The sequence below is a fragment of the Malus sylvestris genome, chromosome 5 (genome assembly GCF_916048215.2).
Source record: "Malus sylvestris chromosome 5, drMalSylv7.2, whole genome shotgun sequence".
In the NCBI taxonomy this organism is placed as follows: Eukaryota; Viridiplantae; Streptophyta; class Magnoliopsida; order Rosales; family Rosaceae; genus Malus; species Malus sylvestris.
The window spans coordinates 6,374,728-6,392,466 of record NC_062264.1 but is presented as its reverse complement, the minus strand read 5'-3'; the positions used below and the strand labels follow the sequence as shown (position 1 = coordinate 6,392,466).

Below are 17,739 nucleotides of genomic sequence, written 5' to 3'. Positions count from 1 at the left end.
CGATAAAATTGGTAGTTTAGGTAGAGCCCTACAACCGCTTAATGACCTTTCATGTTATGGACTGCCCCTATTATCGGCCGAAATTAGTTACACAAGATGAAAGTTATTCCGTCTAGCTACCATTAACTACTCTAATACCCCGCTCCAGACGGTGTAAAGGAAATAAACGGAGACCAATCAGCAGCGCGCTGCTGCGCTGTCGAAAGCATGAACATGATCCAGAAGGGAGAACGGAGTTCTAACACTGCTTTAGATGAATCAACATAACAATCACAGTCGAAAGATCAGTAGACGAGCTATAAAGAATTTGACCTGGATCTCAACCTCGAGGATGACAGCAATTCAGCTTAAGGCTTTCTATAGGAAAATGGTTGGTAATATGTTATACTTGACAACTACTAGACTTGATATAATGTTTGCAGTTAGCCCATTCTCAAGATTCATGCACAGTCCTACAAATGAACACTTTGGCACAACTACAAGGGTGCTAAGGTAAATTCAATGTAGCACTATCTACAACAGAAACTGAGTAAGTGAGTGCATCAGAAGTCATAACTCAAGCAATTTAGCTTAGGTTTGTCTTGGAAGATTTTGGTGAATTGCAAACTGATGCGACACTATTGTATTGTGATGATACCATTGTCATTGCCATGACAAAGAATCTAGTGTTTCATCAAACTTTTAAGCATATCAACAGAAGATATCATTTCATTAGGGAAGCTTTGCAGAATAATGTGATTAATCTGAGGAGCATACATATTCACCAAGGTTTTGTCTAAGGATAGGTTCAACTATCTCAAATGAATGCTTAGAGTAAAGTCAGCAACAACCTTAGAATGGAGTGTTGCAGGATAAAGATGTTGCTAGTTTGAATCAAGGTGGTTGCATCACAATGCAAATCAGCATTGCTAGGTTTTTAGCTTAACTGTTTAAGTGTTAATTCAAGTGAAATGGTTGGCTAGGATTAAACATCTAAATGATGGATAGTGTGTCATCTGTCCTAGTTTGTTATTTTTTTAAGTAGCACCTTAAGCTACATGTGAGCTAGCTTACACGGCTCAAGCATGTGACCTTTAACTGTTATATTTGTCATTTTCATTCATTCACACCTTATGTACGTGTGTGTGATTGAATGCTGATATAATCGAATCCAATGCAATAGAGAGAGCAACATACGCTCCATTTTCATTCAAGCACCATTGTTTTTCTTGTTGTTGTTCATATTTCCAGCAAACTCATACACAAACCATATCAACTATGGAAATCAATAATAACTCTAATAACTCTAATGGGGTGAAGGTACTCATTCTTGAACAAAATATGGTTTGTAGTTTCCAATACTTGCCAGCAAACAATAAGAACTTTGCCAAGGAAATTTCAATAAATAAATAAAAGGGATCCCAATTATGAAAGCTAGTCAATCAATCCAAAAAATAATAATTTATCCAGAAAGCCTCGAACAATCATTAACCTGAGAAGGTGAAAGTAAGGAAAGCAAAAGAATGAAAGAACCCAATTATAAGACCAAAGACCAAAGTATCTCATGTCGTTACCAACAAACCATGTCATACCTTGAAACAGGATTTGCCTAGCTTTGTGAATACCATTCTAAGCAGCTGAAGACGTATATTTTGTTTTAACAACTAATAAATGATCATGCCGTATATATTTAGAAGAAACAATTTGAACCCATCAGTTATCAAGCTTGGTCAATACTTTTCATCCCAGCTTAGCTAAAGTTGCAAGATTAAAACAATGATCCATCTTATACCTAAGCACCCATGGACTTAGGCATGCTAACATATCCGTCATTATAGCGGGCCTTTGCCATTATTGCGCCAAAAGAAATTTTCAGCTTATCTATCAAGGGCATTAGTAATTTTTGTCAGACACGAGAAACAAGACATGACATGATTGGGAAGACTAAATACATTAGACTAAATATGAGTAAGATTCTCATCCCTATAACGCAAATTACTTTCGGAAAACTTTTACTTAACTTTAATAAGAAATTCTTTTGCATTAATAGAATCTTTCCAAAAAATAATATTATGAACACCTAGACATCTTCCTATAAAGCCTCTATGTTGAATACCTAGGCAATCGGTAATTTGAGACTTAGAGGAAGTAGAGGGATTAGGGGAAAAATAAATGGTAATCTTATGAAAATTGACTTGTTAACCTGATGCAATTGCCAAAATATTTAGAACTACACAAATATTCCTAGTAACAGTACTAGAGGCTTTAGCAAAGATTAAACAATCATCAGCAAACATAAGAGAAGAAACTCAGTACCCCTAGAAAAGGATAAAATCTGCACATGAGATTTAGAGTTTTGGGTGAGACAATCCAGGTGACAAATCAGAGGCTCCATGCAAAAAAATAAAGGAAATGTTTTTACTCATCATCCTATCTATCATCATTAGATGAGTTTAAAGTTTGAGATCTGTGAGTGGATAGACACAAATCTCAAAATTTAAGTTCATCTAATAGTAATAAATAGTGTGGTGAACAAAAATTCACCCAAAAATAAAAATATATGGGTGATTTTGTTTAAAATCAACAAAAAAAAAGTTACAATATATCAATAATATTTATTTTAATTATAAATAGGTCAACCATGTATTGTGATACTTAATGCATTTAAAATAAACAAAAATTACAAAATTTGCCATTACAGCTAGCGTCCACTTCAAGTCACACATCATTTCTCATATTTCTTATATTTTAGAATAGGTAAATACCGATTAAGACATTACAACGCTGTCTTTGTTTCTTGATTTTGTTTTTACATTTGGATTCAGACACTGTGTGGTAGCGTCTGTTTCCTAGTTTCGCTTTTTACATCATTCACATGCCTCATACGTTTTACCCCTTGTGGGAATCCACATTTTTACATTTGGATATAGACGCTACAATGCAATGTCTGTTTTCTGGTTCTATTTTTTACCTTTGGATTCAAACGATGTGTTGCAATGTCTGCTGGTTTCGTTTTTCATCATTCACACACCTCCTATGCTTCACACCTTGCGTCATTTCTGATTTTTTTCATTTTGATTCAGACGCTGCAACACTGTATCCATTTCTTGGTTCTAAATTGCAAACCGTCGAACTCTATGCTCTCTCAGCTTACCGTCTCTTGCTTAGCAAGCTCTTATGGTTGATTAGACTAGCTCTCTTCTCTGTGGTGGCTTGAACAAAAAATTAATCTTCTGTAACATATTTATATACCGAATTAGGACGTTCTATATGTTTCCTATGTCTTGGAAGTCTTGCTTACAGACGATGTTATCGACAACGTATTTCTGCCATTGCTAAGGGTGTCGACCCAACACCACATCTACCTTCCCAATCACTTGCTAATCGAAGAACTGTTGTCTATCGTCATCTTTGCTCTTCGATGAAGAAGAGTGGGGTGGTTCTGACATCTATGTGAGCCTTAGATTTTGAGAATTAGGTGGTGGGTGGGCAGACTCCTACATGTAAACGAAGAGCACGATAGAAAGAAAGAGAGAGAAAGATAGAAGAGTCCAGTCTAACTATTTATATGGGCTTAAAGCTCATGTGACATTCATCGTTGAACTGTGTTTAATTAATAAAAACTAGCATTTGCTTACACACTCTGTATGCATAAACACATTATTTTAGAAAATGAGAAGGAGAGAGGGAGACAAAGAGAACTTGGGGGAGTGAAAGGTTTTTGTTTTTGGTTTTTTAATTTTTTTAATTTTTAAATTTTTTAAAATTTTAAATATTAGATATATTTTAACATCACTTATAGGTGAGGCTTCAATAAAAAACAATAAAATTTATACCTGTGAAATTACATTATTGCCCATCATTTTTTTGTGTGATAGAAGAGTAAGTAGTCTTTTCACTTTCTTTGGATTGATAAAGAAAGTTTCATTAATTAGTAGAGATATGTAATTGATTATGTTCAAAATAAAAATATGTTATTGATATATGACTAAATAGTACATTTTTATTGATTTTCTCGGCTAAATTAGCTAAAATATAATGGGATAAAGGATCCCCTGACAAAAATAGTAGTAACTATTAAAAGATAAATGCAGCAGGGAAAGAGAGAGAATTATTGATTGGATTTTCTCGTCTCCCAAACAAGATCACAGAACCCTGTTTTGTACAATTTTAAATCCTTTTGGAATCTCACAACTGTCAACAGCAAAAGAGAGTTTCTGCATTGCTGTGCGCCAAACAGGGCGTTAGATCTGAATGAGAACCCACATTCTCTGTAAGTCGGTCCAAAAACCTATTTCTTCTCCTGCTCTCAATTTGCATTTCAATGTCTTTGTGGTTTTCTAAGTATTTGGGTTATTAAGAATCTTTCTCTGCTCTGTTTGGTTTCCGAGAAAATTCCAAAAGGAAAATTTGAAGTTTAATAACTTGTGAGTGATTGATTACTGTCGGGAAACAATCAGAAACTCAGGCATTTGCTTATTCCTTGATTTTTAAATTTCAGGGTTCAGAGAATGTGCATTCGAATTCTAGATCTTCAACGGTAAATGTCGTGTATTTTTTTTGGGGACTAATAGTCTAATATATGATATAAGCTTGAATTGGATTCGAAATTTCGAAGAACAAAAAAGATGGCGTTTTGGGAAGGTTATGTGAGTGATGAGGCAATGGGGACCTTTGCCCCAATTGTGGTTTACTGGTTGTATGCGGGGGTTTACCAGTTGTTGCCGCCTTTGGACAATTACCGGTTGCATACAAGAAGAGAGGAAGACGAGAAGAACTCGGTGCCTCTCCCCTCTGTCGTTAAAGGTGTTTTGCTTCAACAGCTCGTCCAGGCCACCGTTGCTCAGGGGCTTTTTTTGGTCAGTTACTTCAACTTGAATTACGCCAATTTATGCTGAATGCACTTCATTTTCATATGTGCCTACATAATTAATGAAATTAGTATCAAGTGACTAATCTCAAGAATTAGAAATGACCCAATTGTGGGCTGTTTGAGAAATTGCCTTTAGATGCACTGATTTTGAAAGTTGCTCGGTGCAATATACAGATCTTTCCCCTTGTATTTTGTTTGGGCATAGATGTTTTTTGGGTTTACCTTGGACATGTTGTAGATGCTTTAGACACAAGCTACCCCACTTGAAGTCTCTTAAGGCTTGACGATGTCTTGATCTTTTCTTGATTGTCTTGGTTCCATGGTTCCATGGTTCCATCTAGACTCTGGCTTTAAACTTGATGTTTTATGAGTCTCCAAATTTCCCCTCTCATTTGATGTCTTTGCTCCTGCATATCGTTGTTGGGTACAAATACATGATGTGTAATTTGTGATCCTACAATCCTGGATTTTATATTCACCTGTATTTGTAGCATTATTTGGTGAAACACTTTACCACAACCTTTGCCGATGGGTTCTTCAACAAAATAAATAGATAAATGGTTAAACCTTAGACAATGGGTGGCTTTAAACACTAGCTGCCTTCCATACCTACCAAATGAGACTATTGAAGAGACCTGTTAATTCTACAATTTTGTAGTCATGAAACACTGAAACATGGAAGAGAAACTTAAAAAAGTTGAGTATGCTTTGAAAGGATGCTCCTTTAAATTTTCCCGGGATCCTCGTGAGGAACCCGGGAATCCGTGAATCATATCCATTCATCGTACAACGTGCGGTAAAAAATCATTTTAAATATTTTTATTTAAAATTAAATACAAACAGTACTTGACAAAAACTGACCGCACAATGTACGATGAATGGACATGATTTACGGATCTCCAAGATCCTCACCAAAAGGATATGGAGAGGATCATGTTGGGTTCAACAAGAAGCGAATAGATAATTTAGAGTCTAGCCTAGCTCTGTTCCTAACGGGGTAGGTCTCATATGTCATTTTTCTCCTTTATAAAAGGGACACACCTGAGGCACCATGGTGTTAGTTGAGTAGTTTTATTGCCTTACATTTGGTGTATGGTTTACCTTATGTACAATTTGGACAAGTGATGTAGCGTTGGCAATTGTACGTTAACCAATTCATATTTCGTTATGATCTATGACTCAGAGTAGGTCTTTATCGTAAGAATGTCTATTTCGCCCCAATGATGGGTAAGACCAATACATTTCTTACCAATTTTCTGTCTTCCTAACTTTACCTCAGCTTGTTTTGATTTCATTTCAACATGTCCTCCGTTATTTTTAAGAGTACTTGGATCTAACGGAGGACATGACACAAAACCGAGCGCAATGGTGTTCTAGGATTCATATAGCCGACCCCACTTAGTGGGAAAAGGCTTTGTTGTTATATTGTAGTGAACTGTTAGGTCCTCTATTTGTCCAAATTTGGAAGGTCCTTTCTGTCAACTCTTATCCTGACTAAATAAGTTCATGCACTTTTGCTACAGTTGACCTCGAGGGCGAATACATCAGCGATCACAATTCAGCCCTCCGTACCTATGCAGATTATCCAGATTGTTATTGCAATGCTAGTAATGGACACATGGCAGTTCTTTGTGCATCGTTACATGCATCAGAATAAGTTTTTGTACCGCCATGTCCACTCTTAGCACCACAGACTCGTTGTTCCCTATGCAATTGAAGCCCTTTATAATCACCCGCTTGAGGGTCTCTTGCTCGACACTTTCGGGGGGGGCCTTCTCGTTTCTAGTCTCAGGGATGACAGCACGAACGGCTGTTATATTCTTCTGCTTTGCCGTGATTAAAACTGTTGATGATCACTGTGGGCTTTGGTTGCCTGGTAATATATTCCATCTTTTATTCCAGAACAACACCGCTTATCATGACATACACCACCAACTTCAAGGCTTGAAGTACAACTACTCCCAGCCCTTCTTCCCGATATGGGATAAACTTTTTGGCACCTGCATGCCATATAATCTTGTCAAGAGACCGGAATGGGGGTTTGAAGCAAGGGCAATGAAGGCAATGAAAGACTAGTTGACTTGAACCACAACAGTTTACTAATTGAAGCTCACTCCACACCACGAAATTATATTGCTGAGGCATCGGTCATTCATGGAAATCTGAATTAGAATCGTGATATCGAGGCTACATTCTAGGCTCTAGCATGAGGGTTTTGTCGTTCTGAGTTAGTCCTGTTTTGGTTGTGTCAGCAATTTTCTATTTGCTTGGTTGTGTTAATTCCACCAACCTGCCTTTTGCATTGTAATTGTGAGATACAAGCCTGTCCAGACCTGCTTGATGTACACCCGTTTGTATGTGGCGTGAAAATATTACATAATTGTCTTCAAAGAATTCAATTAAACCGACACCCCATCTGATCCGAGCTAACGTGGATGCCAGAAAATCCACGCATAAATACGAATCACAGTATGTTGGCACATTAAGAAAAATACACCAGCACCAATGTTGTGCAATGCTAAGCTTCATGATCATCGAATATACAGGGTTCTTCAACCTAAACAAATTCTTGAAGACACTGGTAGACAACCTCCTGTTTTTATTCAGGCATAAGCTTCCAATTGAGACTTACTGTAACCAATTGCAAACGTCCAGACGCGGCATCAGAGAGGCTTCAAACCCTTCAATCTTATTCTTCTACACTTGAAAGCATATGCTGGTGAGTTTTCATTTTTGTTAGACAATTTTTAAGCCTCGTACCATGCAATCCGGTCGTATGATCAACAAGAGATAACTGAGCGAAATTTCATTTCAGGGTTTTACCACCCCAAATCTGAGACAGAAATCACAAAACAATGTATAGCAAAAGGGGTGTGCTATCCACACACCCCTTTTTACTTCTCACACACCCTTTGTTAATTTATGTCCGTTGATCTTCTTCATTTCATCCGATCTGACGGCCAAAAATTAGAAGGGTGTGTGAGAAGTAAAAAGGATGGTGTGGACATCACACCCCATAGCAAAATTGTGTTTCTGTGGTGCTGCAGCTACAGGGCCACTAAGAAGGCTTCACTGCATTCGGAATCTCCAATTTAGCTCATACGAACTATGAATGTCACCAATAATCTCTGCAAGAGCACAATCCTTCTTCAAATCTATGAAACCGGGCTCAATCCCTCACAATTATTTCCCGGTTATAAACCTTCGTAATAAGTTTGATCACAACATGGCAATCGTCGCATATTCTTAGGTTCTTAATCACTTGAATTGATGTCCCCTCACTGGTACTAATCAAACCAAAAGCCACAGCCAATTTCTCGTAGTGATAACTCAATGCATTTTCTTTTTCCTCCTCCCCTATATCATGCAGCATATTATTGGTCTTGGCCGCATATCCATAGGCTTTAATCCTGAACATGATCTCATCTAGCTTTGCATAAATCTCACGCCGATTAACATGGCTCTGGTCACCATTCACGAACTTGTGTATCACACCTTCCACTTCTATGTAACCAAAACCCGGTATCTTCTTCACATCTCTTCTCTTCATGGCCTCCCTCACCCTGCCCACATCGTCCCATCTCTCTTGAGACACGTAAACATTTGATAACAACACGAAATCACCACAACCCTTAGACCCCATCTCAATCAGTTTCTGAGAAGCCAGTTCTGCCATCTCCACATTCCTATAAGTCTTGCTAGCACCAAGTAAAGTTTTCTAGAATACCACATCAGGAAACATATGCATAGAATTTATGATCTCATAAGCCTCTTGAATCCGCCCAGCTCGTCCCAGCAAATCAACCACAGTCCCATAATGCTTGACATTAGGGGCAACATCATGCCCCGCCATTGAATTAAATAACCTAACCTCATCTTCCACCAGTCCGGCATGGTTGCAGGAACACAAAGCAGCAAGATACGACACTGCATCTGGGTACACCCCGTTTTTATCCATCTGTCCGAAAAGATCAAGTGCTTCACCATTTCCATGCATAGCAAACGCCATAATCATCGTATTCCAAGTTATTAAATTCTTCTCACATTTCATATTCTCAAATACCCAATACGCTTTGTTCTCAAAGCCGCATTTTGTGTTCATATCAATAACCACATTGCAAACAATGACGTGCATATCAAGCTTCTCATCCATTATATAGGCATGTACTTTTTCTCCTCTTTTGAGTGCCCTCAATTGCGAACAGGCGGAGAGCACACCGAGAACCGTGACTTCATTAGGCTTCAAACTGATAAGATCATAGAATGTAACAGTGCATAAAGTAAAGGAAAGAGGTAAAGAAATAACTAAAACATCTTGATTTCATTTCATGCCTTTCCGAAAATGTGAGAGGGGCTTAAATACAACCCTAAAGGAGGAGAGATCAGATTGGAACAAATCTCCATCGTCACAACATTTGGATGAAACCAACTTCTACACAAATAAGACAAAAGACCACAAGGGTGGGAATTAACAGCTGTCTAATAATTGTAAGGTCCTAACAATCCTGCCCCCTAAGAAGGAGCTTGTCATCAAGCGTTGAAATCTGGGAAACAATCGAGAATGAAGGCAGCATCCTCCCAGGTAGCATCATGGTCAAGAAGGCCCATCCATTTGATAAGCCAACGTGTGACAGCTGAGTTGCCTCTCTTGATCATGCCACGCTGCAGAACCTTCTCCGGCGTCTAGGTCACCAGCCCCGTATCTGACAAAGGTGGAAGCGCAGTCGATGCAGCCACGTTGGAGCCGAGTTTTAGCTTGAGAAGCGAGACGTGAAATGTGGGGTGGATGCAGGAACCATGAGGCAGGTCCAAGGTGTATACAATTTTCCCTATGTAAGCGAGGACCTTATAAGGCTCGTAGAATCGGGGTGCCAGTTTGGGACAATTGGTGTGATGGACAAAGGATTGGCGGTAGGGTTGTAAGCGGAGGAAGACCCAATCGCCCACTTGGAACTCGCGCTCCGAGCGCTGTTTGTTTGCGTAATGGCACATACGATCTTGAGCTTGCTACAAATTAGCACGGAAGAGGCGGAGCAAAACATCTCAGTCCCGAAGAGAGATGTCCACGAGGTGGACTGAGGAATAGCCTGGGAGATATGAGGAGACGTGAGGTGGAGGGTAGCCATACACAGCCTCAAATGGAGTCATCTTGGTGGCTGAGTGAAAAGTGGTATTGTACCACCACTCCGCCCATGGCAACCAGTCAACCCAAAAGGTGGGCTTGTCGCCGACGAAGCTACGCAGGTAGTGTTCCAATGTGCGGTTTAAGACCTCGGTTTGGCCATCAGATTGGGGGTCGTAAGCCGAACTGCGACAAAGCTGTGTTCCTTGGAGCTTGAAGAATGACTCCCAGAAGGTGCTGATGAAAATAGGATCCCGGTTGTTGATGATGGTCATAGGCATGCTATGGAGGCGGAAGACCTCACGGAGAAAGATGTCTGCTGTCTTGGCTGCTGAGTATAGATGTTTGATGGCAATGAAGTGGGCATACTTGGAGAGTCGGTCGACTACCATTAAAATTACATTGCGTCCGTTGGTATGGGGAAGGCCGTCAATAAAATTCATGGCAATATTTGTCCAATTCTAAGAGGGGATGGGAAGTGGCTGAAGCAACCCTGGTGGTTTAATGGCCTCATAGTTGTTTCGCTGGCAAATATCACAGCTGGCAACAAGGGATTTAACTGCTTGCTTTAACCCCGACCAGTTGAAGTTTCGACAAACTCGTTTATAAGTTCGAAGAAAGCCCGAGTGGCTTGCTGCAGGAAAACAATGAAATTCTTGAAGAATGCGATGGCACCATAGGGAGGAAGCCACAACGAAGATGCCACCTTTATAATACAGAAGGTCTCCACAAAGAGAGAAATGGGCGCGTGACCGCTGGTTGTTGTGTAAAGCATGGAGAAGAGCCGAGGCTTCTGAATCCTGAGCATACTCTACTTGTATATCAGAAATGCAATCAAAGATAGGCTGGGAAAAACCCATAAGAGTGAGACACTCATATTGCCGAGACAATGCATCGGCGGCGGTGTTCGAGGAACCCGGACGGTATTCCAGGGTGTAATTATAACCCAAGAGCTTGAGGAGCCATTTTTGCTTTGTTGGTGTGGTGATTCTCTGGTTCAGAAAGTATTTCAGTGTCTGGTGGTCTGTCAGGATGGTGAAGAGATGCCCGAGCAAATAAGGGCGCCATTTTTGAATTGCGAACACAATTGCCATCATCTCCTTATCATAAACTGATAAGGCCTTATGCTTGTCAGCCAAGGATTTACTCAGGAAGGCAATTAGGTGGTGGTTTTGGGAGAGGACAGCCCCGATGCTGATGTCAGATGCATCGTATTCTATGGTAAAGGGCTTGGTGAAGTCCGGAAGGGCCAGTATAGGAGTGGAGGTAAGGGCCCGTTTGAGGGCTGAAAAAGCGGTGTCCGCAGCAGGTGACCATTTGAAATTGTCTTTTTTCAAGAGCTCTGTCAAAGGACGGGCCAAAATTCCAAAATGGCGTACAAATTTGCGGTAGTACCCTGCTAATCCCAAGAATCCTCATAGGCCCTTGAGTGTGCAAGGCGGAGGGCAATCCATAATGCATTGCATTTTTTGAGAGTCCACAGCCACCCCGGCAGCCGAGATAAGATGTCCAAGATAAGCCACTGTAGTTTGGCCAAATGAGCTCACTTAGAGGCCTTAACCTTTAAGTCATGAGAACGGAGGACTTCAAAGGCAGAAACTAAGTGCGTGAGGTGGGTTTGCAAGGTGGGGCTAAAGACGAGAATGTCGTCGAAGAAGACCAACACAAACTTGCCTAAAAAAGGCTTGAAGATAGAATTCATTAAGGCTTGAAATGAGGATGGAGCATTGCAGAGGCCAAATGGCATCACCAGAAACTCGATGTGGCCCTCATGAGTACGAAACGCAGTATTGGGAATGTCAGGCTCATGCATGCGAATTTGGTGGAAGCTCGAACGAAAGTCCAATTTAGAGAAGATGGTCGCACCGCGGAGTTTATCCAGCAGCTCATCAATGATCGGTACTAAGAAAGGAAATTTAACAGTGACCTGATTAAGGGCACGGTAGTCGACACAAAATCGCCAAGTACTATCAGTTTTGTGGACCAAGAGAACGGGCGAGGAGAAGGGACTCGAGCTAGGACGAATAATGCCAGCCGCGAGCATCTTTTGCACCTGGCGTTCAAGCTCTGCCTTCTAGATATGGGCATACCTATAGGGGCAGACATTCACCGGTTATGTGCCGGGCAACAGTGTGATCCGATGATCAGTGGCCCGTGGAGGGGGAGACTTGTGGGAGCAGTGAAAAGGTCCGAATATGTGTCCAAGAGTGGGACGATAGGTTGCAGGGTGGGAGAAAGTGTCGCCAAAGGTGAATGATCCTGCATGAGGGAAATTACTAGGGAACCCAAGTCCATTCGAGAAAGAGCAGGGGAGGGGATGGGTTTGGGGCACGAGACCCACCAAATAATAATTACACCCATTAAGTTGAAACTCCATGATTTTGTCCTTGAAGTGTCATCTAATATAGCCGAGAGATTCTAGCCATTCAGCTCCAAGTACCAGGTCGCATCCAACTACTGACAAAAGTCGGATATCAGAGGCAAAAACATAGTCATGCAATTGTATGTTAACATCGAAAGCAATCCCTTTGGTGTAACAGAGGCGGCCATTAGCAACAGTTACTGGCTCGGTAATAAATGGGTCGATGTAGAGGCCGAGCTGGGAATTGACATAGGGGTTGAGAAAGTTTAAATTAGCCTCAGAGTCGACAAAAACCCTAACAGGCAGAGACCCAATATGACCCAGCAAGCTCATCGCACGGCCACAGATAATTTTAGGGGAAGTTAGAGCATTGAGGGTGACCGGTGTAGTGTCCTCCAAAAGGCTCTCGTCGGGGTGTGGCAGAGGGATATCAACCAGCGGGTCGGATGTGGCTTCGGAGACGGCATCAGCATCTAAGAGGAGCAAGTGGGGTGTGGCACATATGTGTCCAGGGAAGTACTTCTCCGGGCAGTAGAGGCATTGTCCACGGGAGCGGCGTTCACGCACCTCCGCTGGAGAGAGACGGAGAGGTGTTCACGCACCTCCGTCAGAGAAAGACGGAGAAGGGATCTGGGTGGTAGGGAGGGAACGGGTTTAGTGGGTGGAGGTGGATGGGACGACAATGAAGGCGATGAAGATTCAAGTAGATGTCACGAGCTAAAGGGATGAAAGGGTCCGAGACGGCGTTGATGCTTATTATCATAAATACAGGCAAGCTCAATGGCTCGGGACAAGGAGCGAGGGGCCCGAGCCACAATATCATCTTGGAGTTCTGGTTTAAGCCCCCCAATGAAAACCCCCAAAAGTTGTGAATCGGACCAGCCTTGGGCCCGATAGGATAACGGAATAAATTCAGTGATGTAGTCATCCAATAGGCATTTTTAGGAAACATGGGAAAATGACATGTTGAAGTCCAATTGGTCACCAAGCCCAAACCGTTAAAGAAGGGAGTCAGTGAAGGTGACCCAGAGTCCGGATCCGACATGAAGCTTATACCACTTGAACCAGAGGGCCGCATCACCGATAAAGTAGAGCCCGGTAATGGTGACCCGGTGTGCCGCATCAACCTCGTGATAATCCATGTACTCTTCAGTGAGAGCCAACCAGATGTACGGATCGTCCCTTGAGAATCAGGGAAGCTCGATCTTCATGTGTTTAGGTCCAAGGAAAGTAGGTGGGGGTTGGTAAGGGAGCGGATGTGGTAGGTGAAAAGAAGATAACGGGATGTGGATACGGAGGGTGGTAGGTAGGGGGAGGGAAAAGGGAACTGAGGGGGAACCCTAGGTGGGAGGCAGAACAGCGGAAGGGGTTTGGGAAGGGTGTGAGGACGGGATGGGTAGAGACGGTTGAGGCAGCGGGGTGGATGACGACCCCAAGGGAATCTGAAGTGACTCGATTCGAATCTAAGGACGGGATGTGAACGCGGGCGATGGTTGCTTGGAGGCAAGAAGCTCCTCCATCAGATGGGTCTAGACCAGGCTAATATTAGCTAAGAAAGCATAGATTTCCGCCAAGTTCAACTGGAAAGACTTATGACGAGTGGCCAACAGAGACACCGAGTCGTGGAAATCATTGAGTTGCTCCAAAATTTGATGTTGTTGGTACTCCAGTTCGAGATCAGCCTCCGTGACGTCGGCTGCAACCACAGAAACCTTGTTTTTGCCCATGAATGGCAACAACCTGGCTCAATGATACCAGATGATAGGATCACAGAATGTAACAGTGCAGAAAGTAAAGGAAAGAGGGAAAGAAATAACTAAAACATCTTGATTTCATTTCATGCCTTTCCCAAAAGGTGAAAGGGGCTTAAGTACAACCCTAAATGAGGAGAGCTCAGATTGGAACACATCTCCATCTTCACAACCGTTGGATGAAACCAACTTCTACACAGATAAGACAAAATACCACAAGGGTGGGAATTAACAGCTGTCTAATAATTGTAAGGTCCTAACACAAACCCTCTTCCTCACTCATTCTTTGAAACAAAGCTATAGCTTCAATGGGTCGATACCCTTGAGCCTACCCAGAAATTAAAGCATTCCAACAAGCAGTATCCTTCCGACCCATTTCATCAAACACCTTCTGTGCAAACTCCATCGCCCACTTTCGCATAAACTTCCAGCAAAGTGGTTCGCAGTAGTATGTTGGCTCCAAACCTGAACTGTACAATTTGGGAGTGAATCTGCATTGTCTCAGTGAAAGCCAACGCACGTGCGCACGCCTTTAGAACGAATGAGCACCTGAGGGCGTCGACCTTCTGGGAAGCTTGGGACATGGTCATGTACCATGCGATGGCTTGGGTAGGTTGGGGGCTCTGGGCGAGGCCTCGAATGACGGCGTTCCATTGATTGGTGGAAGAGCGTTGTGGCGTAAAAGCAACTTCATCATTGCAAAGGGCAAGTCACTATTGAATAGCCTCTAATGAAACTGCCTAAATGCACCGTAACCAAGGTACAAAATATCGATATTATCGGCGATATTTCGCTGATAATATCGTTTTTGTGAGTGAACGATATTTTCACACTTAGCCATCTAATTATTGTTAATATATTATCGATATTATCGATAATATCGCGATAAAATCGATAATATCTCGTGGACCATTGGCCCACGTATCAAATATTAAACTGATACGGACAGATACACTTGATCTTAGCCAAAAGGCCGAGAAAGGCATGCATCTGGCAGTGTTGGGCTTTCAGTTTTATACACGTCTTAACTCTCCTACATTCTTCAGCTGGCCGATGTGGGACTAGAACCGTGCTTTCTTGCAGAGTTGAGGTAACGACATCTTATAGCTTTCAGACCACAAAACTACATCTTATCACCAATAACCAGGAATTTAACATGCCATGGGATTGATCCATGAGATCAACCCGTCCTCTTTTCTCGTCCTCTTTCTGGCTGCATCATCTTTCAGTCGCCAATCCCGCCTTCACGTTCGACGGCGTCGGGATCGAGAGCGATTGTGAGAAGCTACTTTTGGACTACGGGCTGCGGGTCACCAATTGGGTTGATCTTCGGGGTTTCGCGACGGAGAGGTTGGGGGTTGGGGAGCTGAGGAACGCCCGGTTGAAGCGGTTGGCGAGCGCAGTGCTAGGGAAGGAGTTGCAGAAGCCAAAGAGGGTGACGATGAGCAGGTGGGACAGTCAGTGGCTTTCTTATGATCAGATTCAGTATGCTGCTGTTGATGCTTTTATTTCTTATGAGATTGCTAGGCAATTGAATCGCTAGGGAATTGAATCTTAGAGGTGCGTAGATGGATTGGAATTCGACATTGTTGCGGTGAGAATTCAAATGTCGATTTTCTATGGCTTTAGCAAAATTTCTTGCAATGTTGGGTAAGTTAGAAATTTGGATTACAATGCCAGTTTTAATGGACCTGAATTAGGGATTTCGGGTGACATTGTGGATAACTTTTCGGGTTGATGTGTTGTTAGTTGCACTTATGAGCTTGTTTAGTTACTGCTTTATGTTTTTCATCTGATCAGATGGTTCTGACTTTGGCTTATGTATATACATATATCGTTGTTTCCTGATTGCCTCTGTTCAATGCAAGTTTGTGGAATGGAATAGAGATGTTGAAACTTCGAGATGAAAATTGAAATGTCGGGTTTTTTATGCGTTTAGTAGCGTAGCAGAAAGTGTTTACATTGTTGGGTAACCTTAAAAACTTGGGTTCGCTTTGCTGGTTTAATCAGTCGTAATTAGGGATTGGACCGATATTGTGGAAAGCTTTTGCTATTGGTGCTTTGTTAGTTGCAATTTTTGAGTTAGTTTAGTAATTGCTTGATGTTTTCAATATGATCAGAATTTTCTGACCTTGGCATATGTATATACATATATTGTTGGATTCCTGTTTTAATTTGTTCAATGCAAGTAGGAAAGGTAAGAAACTCCTTCTCGTTCGATTGCATGATTGGTATTAGTTGGACTAACTGGTTTTGGATCCTGTTGAACAAAAAATCATAGTCTCGATGACATTGAATCGTTCTCTTTTCTTTGATCACAAGAAACAATATGTTAGGAGTACTGAAGGAGGTCTACAAAATTATAAAGGGTGTAAAGCACCAGATATTCGAGAGAAAAAGAAAAAAACTTTGAGGGTGTGTGTGTGGCACACGGTTTTATATGAAAGATTTGGAAGTGACTTTGCTCAGAAGAACCAAATATTCTGTCAGAGAAGAACAAAAAAATCTGCTTACTTTATCTTCTTCTCCACGTGAAGACCAAATTCTGTCAGAGAAGAACCAAAAATGCAATGTATAAAGTGTAAAATATTGTACTAATTCATTATATATAAATGATTATGGTGTGTTTAGAATTCTTTCATTAATTACTACATATTTTCTACACTCACAATGTTTGTCAGCTCGCTATATAATCAACTTGATAATGTTAAATCCATCATGCAATGCATTTCCTTCTAATTTTTTGTGATAAACTAATAGATAATTGACTAAATAAACATCCTGCAAAGTTTCAATAAAAATTTCCAAGTTTTTCTTACAATTTCCGTGGTTTCCATGTAATTTTTATCGATATCGATATTATCCCGATATTTCCGTGTTTTCGGACTACCGATATTTTCGATATTACCGATATTTTCTTCCTTGACCGTAATTGCCTTTTACATCTTCATCCCTACACTGAATAGCCAAGACAATAAGTAATAAAATATTAGTATTTTTTATTTTATAACATAATAAAAAAATCATTTTATTTGTAATTTCGGATATGACTTTTAATCGGTCTTGTTGTACCTCGTGTCATTAAATAAGAAATTACAACCCAAAGTATTTGAGAAAATATAAAATTATGATGTAAGTTGGAAGATAATGATAACATATTTATAGAAAATTAAATCAATTTTTTTTTTATTATTTTTTTTATTAATTTTATATTGCATCACCTCCACCTCGGGATCTCGGGCCACCAATTCGTGTCGGGCCTGTCCCTCGGGCCCCCTCTGGCACTGAAGCTCTCATGGGCTGGAATTCATTGCCCAAGCAATTAGGTCCTATGCAATCCACGATCCATCAGGCACAAGCCCCCGCCGGACTTAATCTAAAGGAGGTTGGAAACGGGGGAAAGGGCGCAGCGCTCGAGGAGTTTGGTGGCGAGGGAGGGGTAGAATTGGAATTTGCCACTGGTTAGAAAGTGAGCTTGTAGCTGTTTGATGCGTGCGAGGGAGATGCATTTCTGTAACAAGGACTCCGAGTTTGCCATATTCAGATATTCTCATGCCCATGACACTCGAGTCTGAAGGCCTTTTGTATTTACATTTTTTTATTTATAATACAAAATATTCCGGACATAAGTACGAAGTTATGTGAATCAGTC

At 41.3% G+C, this 17,739-nt stretch overlaps 3 pseudogenes; 1 reads left to right on the top strand and 2 right to left on the bottom strand.

The window, feature by feature from the left end:
- The first annotated feature begins 4,138 nt into the window (after positions 1-4,138).
- LOC126624451 (very-long-chain aldehyde decarbonylase GL1-9-like) lies at positions 4,139-7,074 on the top strand (annotated as a pseudogene).
- Positions 7,075-7,967: 893 nt separating this feature from the next.
- LOC126621185 (pentatricopeptide repeat-containing protein At1g34160-like) lies at positions 7,968-17,625 on the bottom strand (annotated as a pseudogene).
- On the bottom strand, positions 14,902-15,073 carry LOC126624846 (U2 spliceosomal RNA; annotated as a pseudogene).
- Positions 17,626-17,739: the final 114 nt, after the last annotated feature.